Source organism: Triturus cristatus, chromosome 6, assembly GCF_964204655.1.
Source record: "Triturus cristatus chromosome 6, aTriCri1.1, whole genome shotgun sequence".
NCBI classification, from domain to species: Eukaryota; Metazoa; Chordata; class Amphibia; order Caudata; family Salamandridae; genus Triturus; species Triturus cristatus.
The window spans coordinates 947191911-947204673 of record NC_140589.1 but is presented as its reverse complement, the minus strand read 5'-3'; positions in this window follow the sequence as shown (position 1 = coordinate 947204673).

Here is a 12763-nt window from a genome sequence, read left to right as displayed (position 1 = left end):
GCTTGTCCTGATAGTGACAAACAGCCTATTTGGTGTCTCACTGCTGTGAGGCCTGCTCCTTTTATAGGTTTGCATTGGGAATTCTCTGATTCATTTTTTCAGTGGTAATTTCTGATCGAAAAGGAGTAGTGTTGCCATGTTTGATATGTTTAGAATGGTAGTAAAAAATCATGATTACTGTGAAGGTGGATTTTTTATTCCTATTTTAGAAATCCCACTTTTTAGAAAGTGTGCATTGCTGTGTGCTTATAACTCTTTGTGCTTTACAGCCTGACTCTAATCCATGTCTAGGGTAGAGTGACAGCTGGGCTTGTGCATACTTTCCAGACAGCCATCACACAGGAGGGGCTGGGTGCATCGGTATACTGATGGTCTTCCTGGTCTGGGAGAGAGGGAGAAAAGGGCGCAATTACACTTGTATAGTCTGTGTCCTGCCCTGACACAAAGAGCATGTTTACCCCCTACTGATGTTTGGATCCAAAGCAGGGGAGGAGGGAAACTCCTGGAATTTCACAGGCCTTGCTAGAAACTTCTCCTACCTTCTAGAAGCAAGGCACCAGGTTATAAGCACAGGGGCTCTGACTCCACATTTGTAGAGCACTTTTGGAACTGGGACTGAACCTTTGTCAAAAGGATCGCTGCCCTCACGATGGACTCATCTGGACTGTTCTGTTGTTGCCTTGCCGCCTGCTAATAGTTGGGTGCCCAAAGGACTCACTGGATTGCTTTTCTGCTTGTTGACCTGCTGCCAACTACTGTGGTGCTGAAAGGAGAGATCACCCTGTTTTTTGTTGTGCTGGCCTGCCTGCCCCACTGTCTGCTTGAGTGCCCCATGATTCCTTCTCTCCAGCATCTGAGGAGCTCTGCCCACCCCTTCTCGTGAAGCCACTAGAGTATGGGAAGCACCGTTATTTGTCCCCTCATTGGTTCAGCTGAGTGCATGGTGAGCACTTTGGGCTCGCTGTGAGTGCCTCAACCGTGATGCTGATAACAGCAGAGGTGTGAGTGCTTTTATATTTCATCCCAGGGTGACCGCTTTATTGTGTTCTGCCTGCCCTGAGGAAAAGTCTGTCTTCAGAATCCCACAGGCCCAGGTCCTGAGGCCCGCCAACATTGTGGGTGGTCAGAGAAGCCAAGAGGCACTTCACAAGCGATCCTTGGGGCAGAGTCACCCGCTGTGACAAGAGGCGGCCTTGGAAGAAGGAGTCTGCTGCCTGAGGGGGTAGCAGAATCCTGTATAACCACCTGCTCCGACCAGGGAGGTCTATCACCACTTCTCTTGCCAGAAGGAAGTCCCCAGAGAGATGAGTTCCAGCTGACACGAAAGATATTGCTCCCCTGCAGCTGTGCCGCAAACTTGCGGGCAGCTGAGTCCGAGCACCAGGATTCTTACAGACACCCTATGTGTCTACAGCGCTTTGAGTATCTATGGCAGTTCAGACATCCCATGCTGCAGAGAGGACATGGGTGGTTTAATTTCTGGGCAACTCATCTCCTTTGCCACATTCAGACCTGCTTGTGCAGGTCATTTTGAGCTACCTTATAACGTCTAGCAGGTGCACAGGCCCTCCTGTGCCAGGGCTTGATTTGAGCCATCAGGGCCCCTCAAAATGTACCGTCATCCCGCAGATAGGTGTGCAGGGGCCGGTACCTAAGTACACTAAGGGGCATATTTACAAGGAGTTAACGCCACAGGAACGTCACTTTTTCCAAGGTTCTGTGGCATTAAGTCCTTCGCCTTATTTACAAGGTGGCGGTAAGCCATTTAATGTGGCTTAAATCCACCTTGTAAATAATGCCCCTATTCATGCGCACTTACCGTGAAAGGAATGTGCAATGGGTGTTGCTGTGGGCATTCCATCGCAGCACCCCTTGCTGTTTGATGCCTCCCCATATTTACAAGGTATGGGGCAGCCCCAAAAATAAGACCAGAAATAACTGGTCTTAAACAGACAGTACGAGGAGAAATGTTTTATTTCTCCTCGTATATTGCTCTTTCCACATGTGCTGCATTCTACAGCACACATGGATTGAGCAAATTGCCTGTTAAGATTGTTTATGTGCAGGAAGGTGTTCCTTAGCTCACATTTTTAAGCTAACATAATTCTTCACTAAACTGAAATTGTCGATGTCCATCATCTATCTGAAGTGCAATCTGACCAACTTGCTGGGAACAAAACCCTCTAACATACCATCTTAGATGGATCCGTTTAAGAGTGGAAATATTTCTAGTGTGGTCCCCGCAATTAGATCCTTGACTTTTATTATAGACTCTTGTATCAGTCTACAAAATGATATGTCAAACCTTCTGAACAGTAGAACAAATACAGAAACATTGTTACTATCATACCTAGACAGAGGAATAGAATTCTGGTACCCTTATGCAAACAAGCACTAGCTTTACTTTATTCCTTATTACATAGAGCAGCTTGACTTGTCATCGGAGCTAAGAAATATACAAATATCCCTTCTCACTTGATGAACTTGCACTAGCTCCCTTTATGAGTCAGATTTGTAACCTCAGAATCTGATGTATCAATGACAAAGCAGAAATTCTTACTAAACTGCTTTTTTCTTTGAAAAACTAGGGTTGACAAGCCTAACAGCAGAATCAAATTAACAAAACTCTTGGAAATGGCAAAAGTGAAAGAAATGTCAACAGCAGAAAGCCACAGCTTCTCTTATTTTACCAGAAAACTTGGAGTTCTTCACTGGAACCTATGAGGATCTCCCAAATAAACCCTCCGTTCCCCAGAACATGCTATACCCTGTTTTGAGAAGACCTTCCTCAGACAGAAATAACAGATTAACTTCATCGCATTGAAGACTCAGTCCAGTGTCTGGCCATGTTGTATGCTGTATCAAACATGCTTTCGTTGTGTAAATACTCTGATGCCTCTTGGCCAAGTTCACACGGGTAACAAAAAATAAATAAAAATGAATAAATATGTTTGTTCATATTTAAATCATCCCTATCTTATCAGACTATTTTATACATGTGCCTTTACTCACACAGTAACACAGACATGAAAAAACAAGGTAAGCATAGAGTCCAGTGGTTTCATTTCCTTTCCTACCACAGTCTCACCCCTCTATGGGTCTCATTAGGAGTTCTCATTGTTTATCCCAATATATTCACCCTCCAGATTTACCAACACCAGGGTCAATAGAACTCCAACAATGATTATGAGATGTACCCTGAGGGCATGCTCGGAAAAGAGCAGCAGTGTTGGAAATACTGCACCTCACGCCCTCATTAATACCTCATTTCCCCTCTGGGCTTCACCCAGATCTTTTGGTTGCTTTCAGCAGCTCAAATGTCCAGATCTTCCGTGTTCCTGTGTCCCACATAATTCGCCACGGCCAAGTAGTTTATCTTCCTGAACCTATTTGAATTACATGGGTACACATACTGAGACGCTAACAACCAGATATGCTAATCTTTCACACGACAATGCAAGGGAACTTGCTGCGCTACATTGCCTGAAAGGGAGAGAGCAGAAAATGCCATATTTATTAGGATATGGCATATTTCTGGTCTCTCCTTGCATTGCCACACATGTGACAGCCTAGCATTCATCGTAGGCACTCTTGCACCATGGTGCAAAGCGGCTTGCATTGTGGTGGGATTCTTTTTGCACAAAAACAATCTTTAGAGGCATATTCCTCTGTACAATGCGCAACACACACGCCGCACTGAGAACAAGGAGAAGCCAGCCCGCACTCGGGAGGTACAAGTCAGACATGACTATAACCGAAAAAGCTTAGAAGATGCCACGATAGGGAGAGGTTGGTTAAAGCTCTAATAAGCGACTATTTGTTGTATAGGAGATAGAGACATACTGCATAAGAACGAAGATTTTGGCAGACAGCCCTGAGGAAGTCGTAGGCTGACCCACCCAAGGACGAAACACGTGTTGGATGGTGCAGGTTGGAGACAACCAATCAAAGACAAGACTGGTTGAACTTGAAGACCACTGGAGTACTTTTTTTCGGACTATAAATACGCATGTGCTCGGAGTTTTGTTTTAATGCATATTCCTCTTTGTGCTGTGCTGAGGAATGGGAAGATGGGAAGATGGGAAGCTGAGAAAGGAAAAAATCCTGAAAACGCTGGCCAGACATCTCACACCTACATCCAAGGTCAACAGTGCTATGATTCGTGATGCTTCATACCATTAGGTATTATTTGGCTCCATGTCCAGCTCTACAATAAATCCTGTAAAATGGCATCTGCCATATAAATTGCACGAGCCATAAAAACACACCAGCACACTAATGTATTGCATTATTCCCAGGGACTCTAGTTAAGAAAATACTGTATGACAATTATTGAGATTTTTTAAACACTTTTGTTTTACTTTGATATCTTCAACACTTCTATTTCCATTACTTTAACTGTAATGCGTTCATCGGTGAGCCTAGACAGATGTAACTGAAAGCACAACTCCACTGCACGTAGGAAACCGACCAGCCATCTCCTAGCTGCATGTGATCACTCATGAGTTGTTCTGGATTGGAAATGACAGAACTAAGACGAAAATGTGTTCTTTTGCAGTCATCATATAGGTATTAGGGTTGTGTAGTATGTTCTGTGATATTTGTTATGCTAAGTTATGTTCAAGACGAAGCGAAGCACTCGTGATTTAACCTCAGGTATGTTGAGATAAAATGTTTATATTTGTTTTTGCTTTAAATTCCACGTGTCATTATTAATGGGACAGCCTTGGTGCAGTGTCCAAGCCCTTTTAAGTCAATTGCCCTTCTGGTGGGTACGATTACCTTGATTCCCCTGAATTGAAACAAGACTAGCAAATCTAAAGATGTGTGCAATATTTGTGGACAAAATGTAAGGGTGACTCGTGGATCCTACCTGTTGCCTCTTTTATTCACTGTTCATTCGTGCTCTCTATTCGAGTCCGTCTGCTCTTTCACTTCCGGGTGTATGTAGATGCTAACACCCTATAGGATGAAGGTGAAGATGGAAATCAAGTAAATATCACAGACTGTGTGGAAAAGGTACAGTCCCTGTGAAGCAGACTTTCCATTTCCTTACACTAGACAGAAATTCTTATTCTTCTCATCGTGAGCGAACCATGCAATGCCATACTCTTGACATGGACATCATAAAAGTGACATTAACCAGCACTAAATATTTTTACCTAATTCACTATCCAGTGCAAAACTTTTTTTGCGCTGGAAAGTACCCTGAAAGTAACGCAAAGCAGCACGAAGCACTGATTTGTGTCACTGGGCTCCCAAGGGGGCGTGACATGGGTGGTACAAGGGAGTTGCCATGCTTCCACCCATCCCTTTAAATGCAAAACCCTATCTACAAACAATAGTAGGCAGGATTTAGCGCCAATAGTTAATGCTATTTCAAAGGAGGCGTTGAGAGGAAAACATTTTTATTTCTCCTTTCTTTTCCAACTTCGCCATGGGTCCTGCACTGAGCAGCATATATGCACAGAAGGAAACATTTTAATGTTTGTCTATGTATAGTCTTTTGTACAGGAAAAATCTATGCTAGACTCAGGCACGCACCTTACCACTATGGCGCTAAGGTGTGTGCCTGGCGCACGCAGCTGTAATCAGCACTGGTTAGTAGTGGCTGCTATCGGGCAGAAGTGGGAGGGTGGGAGGCTTAAAAAAAAAAAGATAAAAAATCACTTACCTCACCAACGGCCGCCTATCCTCTGTCCTCATCCTCTTCGGTCCACGAAACAGGAAGTACCCAGGCTCCCAACTGCCCGACCAATCACAATGCTGCCTTACAGCAGCATTGTGATATGTCTGACCGCCGTGGTTCGGTACTCAGAGAGGGACTGGGAGGCTGCGGATGTTTTCCACTGGGCTGTACATCACAGCCCGGTGGAGAACATGCCAAGTGCGCACTTAGGAGGGTGCCACCACTCCCCTTCCTGCTCTGCGTGCAGCGCAGCCCCACCCCACCTGTACCTTTACATAGACAATAATGAAAAATAAAATAATAAATCATTGTTATTATCATTTCATTTTTCTTGTGGGGCGATGCTCCTCCAGTTTTAGCGGAGGAGCCGTCTCTTGAACTGGTGCTGGGGAGAGGGGAAGAGAGAGCCATATCTTTGTAGATATGGCGCTGCCCTGCTCCTCAATGTCACGCAATGCAGTCTGGCATTTTTGGCTGCTGCGCTGCGTTTTGTGACTTTTTCGTAAGTCTGGGCCTGTGTATCTTTCTGTCACTCTGTCTGTCCTTCTGTCCATCCATCAAATCCAAAAACTAGAGAGATTGTAGGATGCGATGGCCCAGATGCATTTGGTCTTGAAAAGCATGCCATGACTTTCAGGGTTCAAAGTATAAAGGCCCGTGCCCTTTGCACAATGTCGTCTATGCTGGAGTCTTAGGTCATATCCAGAAAGTTGAGCCAGGCCATGCAGAAACCAGAACCTGAGATTAGGCACATCATATATTCAGTCGAGAATTACATGATGGGGGTGACCCTAAATTTTCAAGAGCTGCTGCTTTGGAGCAACTTTGACCAGTGTATGTGACAACAACCACTGTTGCTCTGGGAAAAGTTCAAAACTGCCCTATGCAAACAATCTTTTGGTTGCTGTATTGCAACAATCGCCATCCAAGCACTGCCAGCTACAGGGTTTATTAGGAATTTCCACCCACTTCAGCAGGTGTGCCTGCTTTGCTGCCTTTCTTGCCATTAGGTGGGACCCTTTCCACTGCCAGATAACTTGTTCAACCTAAAAATGGATGCATCTTTTGAGGGTAACCATTATCATCCAACAAATGCCTAAGTTTGCTTTTTCTCTCAAGTGACCCCGCAAGGACCATTTTAACGAAGCAAAAAAGACTCATTAAAAAAATAAAGCCAGTAGTGAGTGTCAACACGTTGAAACCGACTGCAATTTGGAAATCCTAGCGAATACCAAGGTAGGGATTTGAGAGATGTTGCTTTGCTTTACTCACATGCTCTGTGCATCACATTTTTGGAACATGTGAGACCTTGCATTTCGTGCTGAATGAAAATTCCTGAAGAAAATTGGCACTCTGAAGCTTCTCTATGGGTCTTGGGTCCCGAAGTCGCTCCCCTGTGAAGTCGGATTGGAATAAAATGTAGGCAGAGAGCTAGTCGTTGGATACGATGGGGTGGTGTGCTCAAGCAACAGACACCACCCTGGCACAAACATACTTGGCACGCACAGCACAATTAGCAGGTTTTAGGTCACAGAACCATATTTGGACTTCGCAGGCAAATTAAGGGCGGGAAACTGGACGAGGCCTTTTGCAGCCCTATTAAAGGAACACAATCTTCACAAATCACAATTCCAACTGAGACACGCATTAGAAGCTCACCAACCCCAGTTGTCACAACATCTGGAATTATGTCGTCTTGATGTACATTTAACCATGGAAAAGATTAATGAGGTGGAATCTCGAAATTTTAATATTTCCTTACTGCTAGCTCACCAACCGTTCTGTTGGCCCCGAGATCACATTGGAAGGACTATATGGGCTAGCTAGATCTGTCAGAAGACGCATTACACGCCCCTGAGAGTTGGCAATATCAGGTGGGTTGAGACTGGTACATTGACATTTTTACATTAGGTTTATTTCACCTTCAAGCTGGTCTGGAAAATGGGACAGGTACAATTCTTGAATTTCACAAAATGCCACGAGGCAATGGGTGACTTTTTTCATATGAAATGGACATATCCACTAATCAAAGCTTACTGGCAAAAAAATATATTCATATATTGTCCACTGTGCTGATGAGACCAATTGATTTTTCACCTAAAGATGATTGTGTTGGGAATCATGGAGAAGATTGGTGCCCAGAGGAGAAAAAAGACTTTGGTGGGGCAGGCACATTGCTTGAAAAGCGATATATACCAGATACTGGAAGTCCGAGACAGACCTTATGCCTGTGACGTAGGTAATGTGCATGGACTGGTGCTCGGAAATTGAGGAGCCTGGGACTTATTTATGAGGCCTTGCAACACCTTTGCACCGCCATAGCATCACTTTTTCTGACGCATTGACAGCGTAAAAAATGCACCATGTTGCGCCCTATGTACAAAGTGACTCATCCATGCATCATTTTGCAAACCCCTGCGCCACATTATACCTCTGCCAGGTATAATGTATGCAGAGTGGGCGTTACCCCGCAAAAAGCCTCATAGAAGTGGCGCATTGAAATCCATAAGATTTCAGCACGCCACTTCTAGGACGCTACTGCATCAATATCTTACGCCTGCCTCACAGCAGGCGTAAGACTGATGCAGGCCCTTTCACATGGGGCTTTCCCCATGGAAAAGGACACATTGCTGGAGTTGCGTCTGTTTTCAGACACACCCCAGCAATGCACCACTTTTGCGCCTACAGATACGTCAGTAAAACTGACGTATCTGTAACTCCTTGCGAAATGGAACACCGTTAGTTAAATACAGAGCATCCATCCTGTCGCAAGGACGCAGTGAAAACTGTTGCATCGCTGCGACAGTTTTCAGAAATGAGGCCCCCTGTTTCTTGTTCTAAGGATGATCGGATAAACACGAAAACTATTGGGCCTTGTAGACCATTTTCAACAGAAATTATTATGAGAGATGGCTAAGTATGTTGCAGTTCCTTTAAATGACAATGCTACATGAACGGAAAGACAATAGTAGTATTGTATTTGAGAAACCTATGCCAATCATATCTGTCACAGGGGAAGCTTTCTGTTTCTGTTTATTTCTTTTCTTGTTACTGTACAAAAGTCATTTTAAAAACCCTCATAAAAACACATCTTTATTTAATTAATCCGCTGCAAATTCTTAAAGTGAGTGCTTAATTTGAGGCCAAACGCCAACATAATTCCATGTGGAGTCATGCAATGTTAGTCTTGTAGATATCCTTCATCAACTTTGGCATACGAACACCTAAATATTTATCTCACTGGCAACAGTTTATCCATCAGAATTAGTACTAATTCAAGACATTGCCTCTGTTTAGCCCATGTTAAAGAGATAGCAAAAATCTACACTGATTCTTGGAAAATATTTGAAGTCTCTGGAGTAGCTAGTTGCAGAGAGTATATTTAGAAAATAGGACAACTACCTTTATAGCAGTGGTCTTCAAACTTTTTAAGGACCCCCCCTCCTGCTTGGGAAAAATAAAATAATTCGGGCCCTCCCTAAAAAAAAATCTGAATTATTCTATTAAACTGGCAATGTTTAAATATGCCTAGACTTATTTAAATATTGCATTTAAGTTTTGTACTGTTTTAAAAATGCAATCAAATACATGATTTCCAAACAAACTATTCTGTCAGGCAGGTTAAAGTGTAAACATATCCACAGTGTGATTATTTTAAAATGGGGGTGGGGGTTTGAAGAATATTTGGAGTCCCTTCCCTTTTGACACCTTCTCCCAGCCAGGATATAAATGACAAAAGATGTTAGTGATGGCCCATTACAGAGCAGCGAATGTTTTCCCCACTGAAAACAAAGCACTGTTATCAGCATAATGCTGCTTTTGGCCAGAGCCTGGCTCCCACCCTGGGATCACTTGAGGTCCCCCTTGCGGGCCTGCTCCCGCCAGTTTGAAGACCACTGCTACAACCCTCATAACGTCGTTTTTTGCGACCGCTGTTCCTAAAATACAATATTGTTACACATGAGGAGGCCCGAAATTGTCTTTTTGCCCTCCCCCCCCCACCCCGGAACCAGTTTGCTTAAAAAAAAATTGTCTTTTGAAACAATTTTTCAATATATTTTAGAGAAGGATTATGTTGTTCTGCTTAGCTGTAGTTGGTTGAACAGGGCTCCCTCTGGGTAAAATCCAATGCATTTTATAAGTAGAATTTTTTGTTATTTTATCATACAGCTGAGATTGTGAGAGTATTTAATGGTATGATATGTTTTGTACTGACTAATTTATGAGTGGTGCCTTAAAGGGTTTATAAAATTGGTACTGTAATTACACTCTTGCACTTTCAACACCTTGTATGCTGCTATGAATTCTGTCACGTACAATCGAATATGTATTAGTCAAGGAAATATGTATCTTTTAGGCCTTTTTTATGTAATCTGAAAAATGATCATTTAGGGCCAAATGTACTCCTCGCTATTATTAGAATTTCTTAAGCATTTTTGAATATGTTATCATGCTTGAGCACTTGCACTTTCGTCATCTTTTATGCTGCTATTTACCATGTACTGTACAACGAAAAATAGAATTGTTAAACCTCTTTGTAACTTAACCATCGTTGAGCAAAATGCGTCAAAGAATCTAATGGCACAACTCGTTTTGCACTGGCCTAGTTAGTTTTGTACTCTAAAGGACCTATGAAATTGATTTTGCGATCACAATCTGGATTTTCTACTCTCTTATGCAACTATGAATTCTGTATTGTCATATGAAAACTGTAATTGTGATGTCTTTTGTCTTATTTTAGCTTATTTTAAAGTGCTAGTCGATTTGGTATAATGGAGTTGTCCGTGTATATTTTTATGTGGAACTCATTGGAGCTCCCAAATCATAATAAATACATTAAAATTGAATTGAAGACACCTGCTTTATAGAGACTGTAAAAGCAGAAGGACACACCTTTTGATCAATAGATCCTAGACGTCACTCTTTCTAAAGTGACTGAGTGATTTTCAAAAAGCAACCTCTAAAGGCTACGAGCCAAACGACACCCTGAGAAAGTCATTGCTGAGAGGGCCAGTAGTTCTAACTAGATCAGAGGGCAATATTCAAAGCAGAAATTACTTCATTTTGGTTTAGCACGTAAGATAAAAACAGCTTCATAAAATCTGCTGATCAGAGTTTTTCAGCTACAAAAGACGTGCGTTCATCCTGTTTGCTAATTCATTCAAAAGATTTATTTAGTAGGGAATTAAAAAGAGTGAGATGCCAGAAATAAGTACAAAGTAAAATTGGGTCACTGATTGAGGGTGGTGAAAGCCTACTCAAGCAGAAACCATAATCTTTGTCAAGGTGAAGTCACAAGCAAACCCCAAATTAACCTGTGCTCAACCTTCTGGCAGCTTGACACAGAGCAGTCAGACTTAATTTAGAGGCAATGTGTAAAGTATTTGCGCAATTCTTCAAACAGTAATACTGTGAAACCCAAACAGAAGAATCCCACACCACATTAGAAAAACAGTGTGAGTTCTAATAAATAATTCAAGACCAAGCAAAAAAAATCCAAACAGTAGAACTGGAAAAATGCAAGTTTAGAGATTTCAATAAAAATAGCACCAAAAACACAAAAACGCCAACTGTAATATTCTGGTCGTACTAGACTGGGACAAAGTCACATGTTCAGGCTGAACACAATGGAGCATGGGCTGCCTACAGGTACCCACTTAGACTCGCTGAACACAGTACCTTAATCTTGGTTGCGGAGAGATGCGAAGTTCTGCGTTGAGGATGCATTGTACAGCAGAGGTGATGTGAGATCTGGGCAAGGAGAAGAGTCACGCAGCGGTGGGTCCGGGGAGCTGCACAGTGTGATGTCCTTGACTGGAGCTGCGTCGTGCAGCAGCAGTTCTGATGGGCTGAGTTGAGCTAGGCGATGTCCTTGCGTGGAAATAGATAGAAATTGCACAGCAGTGGTTCCAATGGGCAGAGCTGAGCAATGCGAAGTCCTTGCATTGAGGACGTCTGCACAGCAGGGGTGATGTGTTGAGCCTGAGGACGATTTGTGAGCAGCAGAGGAGATGTGCCGGTTCTTCAGGAGATGCGCCGAGCTGTGGAGGAGATGCGTCGGCTATGCTAAATCCACAGATGGGCTTTCAGAGCACCTTCAGGCCCACTTCCAATGGTCCAGGACTAGGATGGCACCACTTGGGACGGCAGAGTCCAGGTGCTGGGCTCAAGGTTGTTGGAAGCATGTTCTGTCTCTGATGCTTCTGATCAGGAGGCCAGCCAACTCGCCCTTTCAGTCACTCTGGGTCCCTGGGTTTAGAGATGAAGGTCCAGTCCTTCTCGCCCAGGAAAAAGGGCAGCAGAGCAGCAGGTTAGCACAGCAGGGCAGTAGTCCTTTAGGGCAGCAGTCATACAGAGTGGCAGTTCTTTCAGCAGTATATCTTAATCAATGTGGAGGGAAAGAGAAGCTCTGATCCATTCGGCTTCCAATGGTTAGTACAAAATCAGAGAGGGGGGGAAATGGATCACTTGTCCTGTGTAACCAGGGTCTTTGCTCATCTGGGAACCTTCGTAAAAAACCCTCATATACGTACACAGGCGTTGGGCGGTATATCTTGGTTCTCCACCTCAGTGTACTGTAGCAGCATTATCATCGGGTCTTTGTTTTCGAAAATATGCTGTACGTTCGCCTGGAGGAAGACCAGCTGGCTTGCCAGTAGTGTCCAGAAATGAAAAAACAAGAGGACGTATGCGTGCTCTAGTGCAGTGAGTTAAAATTCCCTACATCACTTTATGGCTAGTATTTATTGAAAAGAATCGTGATGTGGGAAATTAAAAAAGAGAGGTGGTGCGCGTGTGGATCAAGCTACTAATCCACCGCACTGGTGTTGGTCAACATGTTTCAGCCTCGTGCTTAATTCTAGAGGCTTTCGTCAGGACTGGGGTGTATGTAGGAGCACCTTGTGGCCCCTTATTAAGTGGTAAACTTACCACTCATGCGTGGAGAGGTCAGACCAGTTGTATCTGTACCTATGGACAGGGAGAGAAATATACAGTGGTATGTTTTCTTCATCGTTACCCATTCCTGCTTTTTTGTGCATGGGAAATGCTGGAACAGTAATGTTTAACTCAATT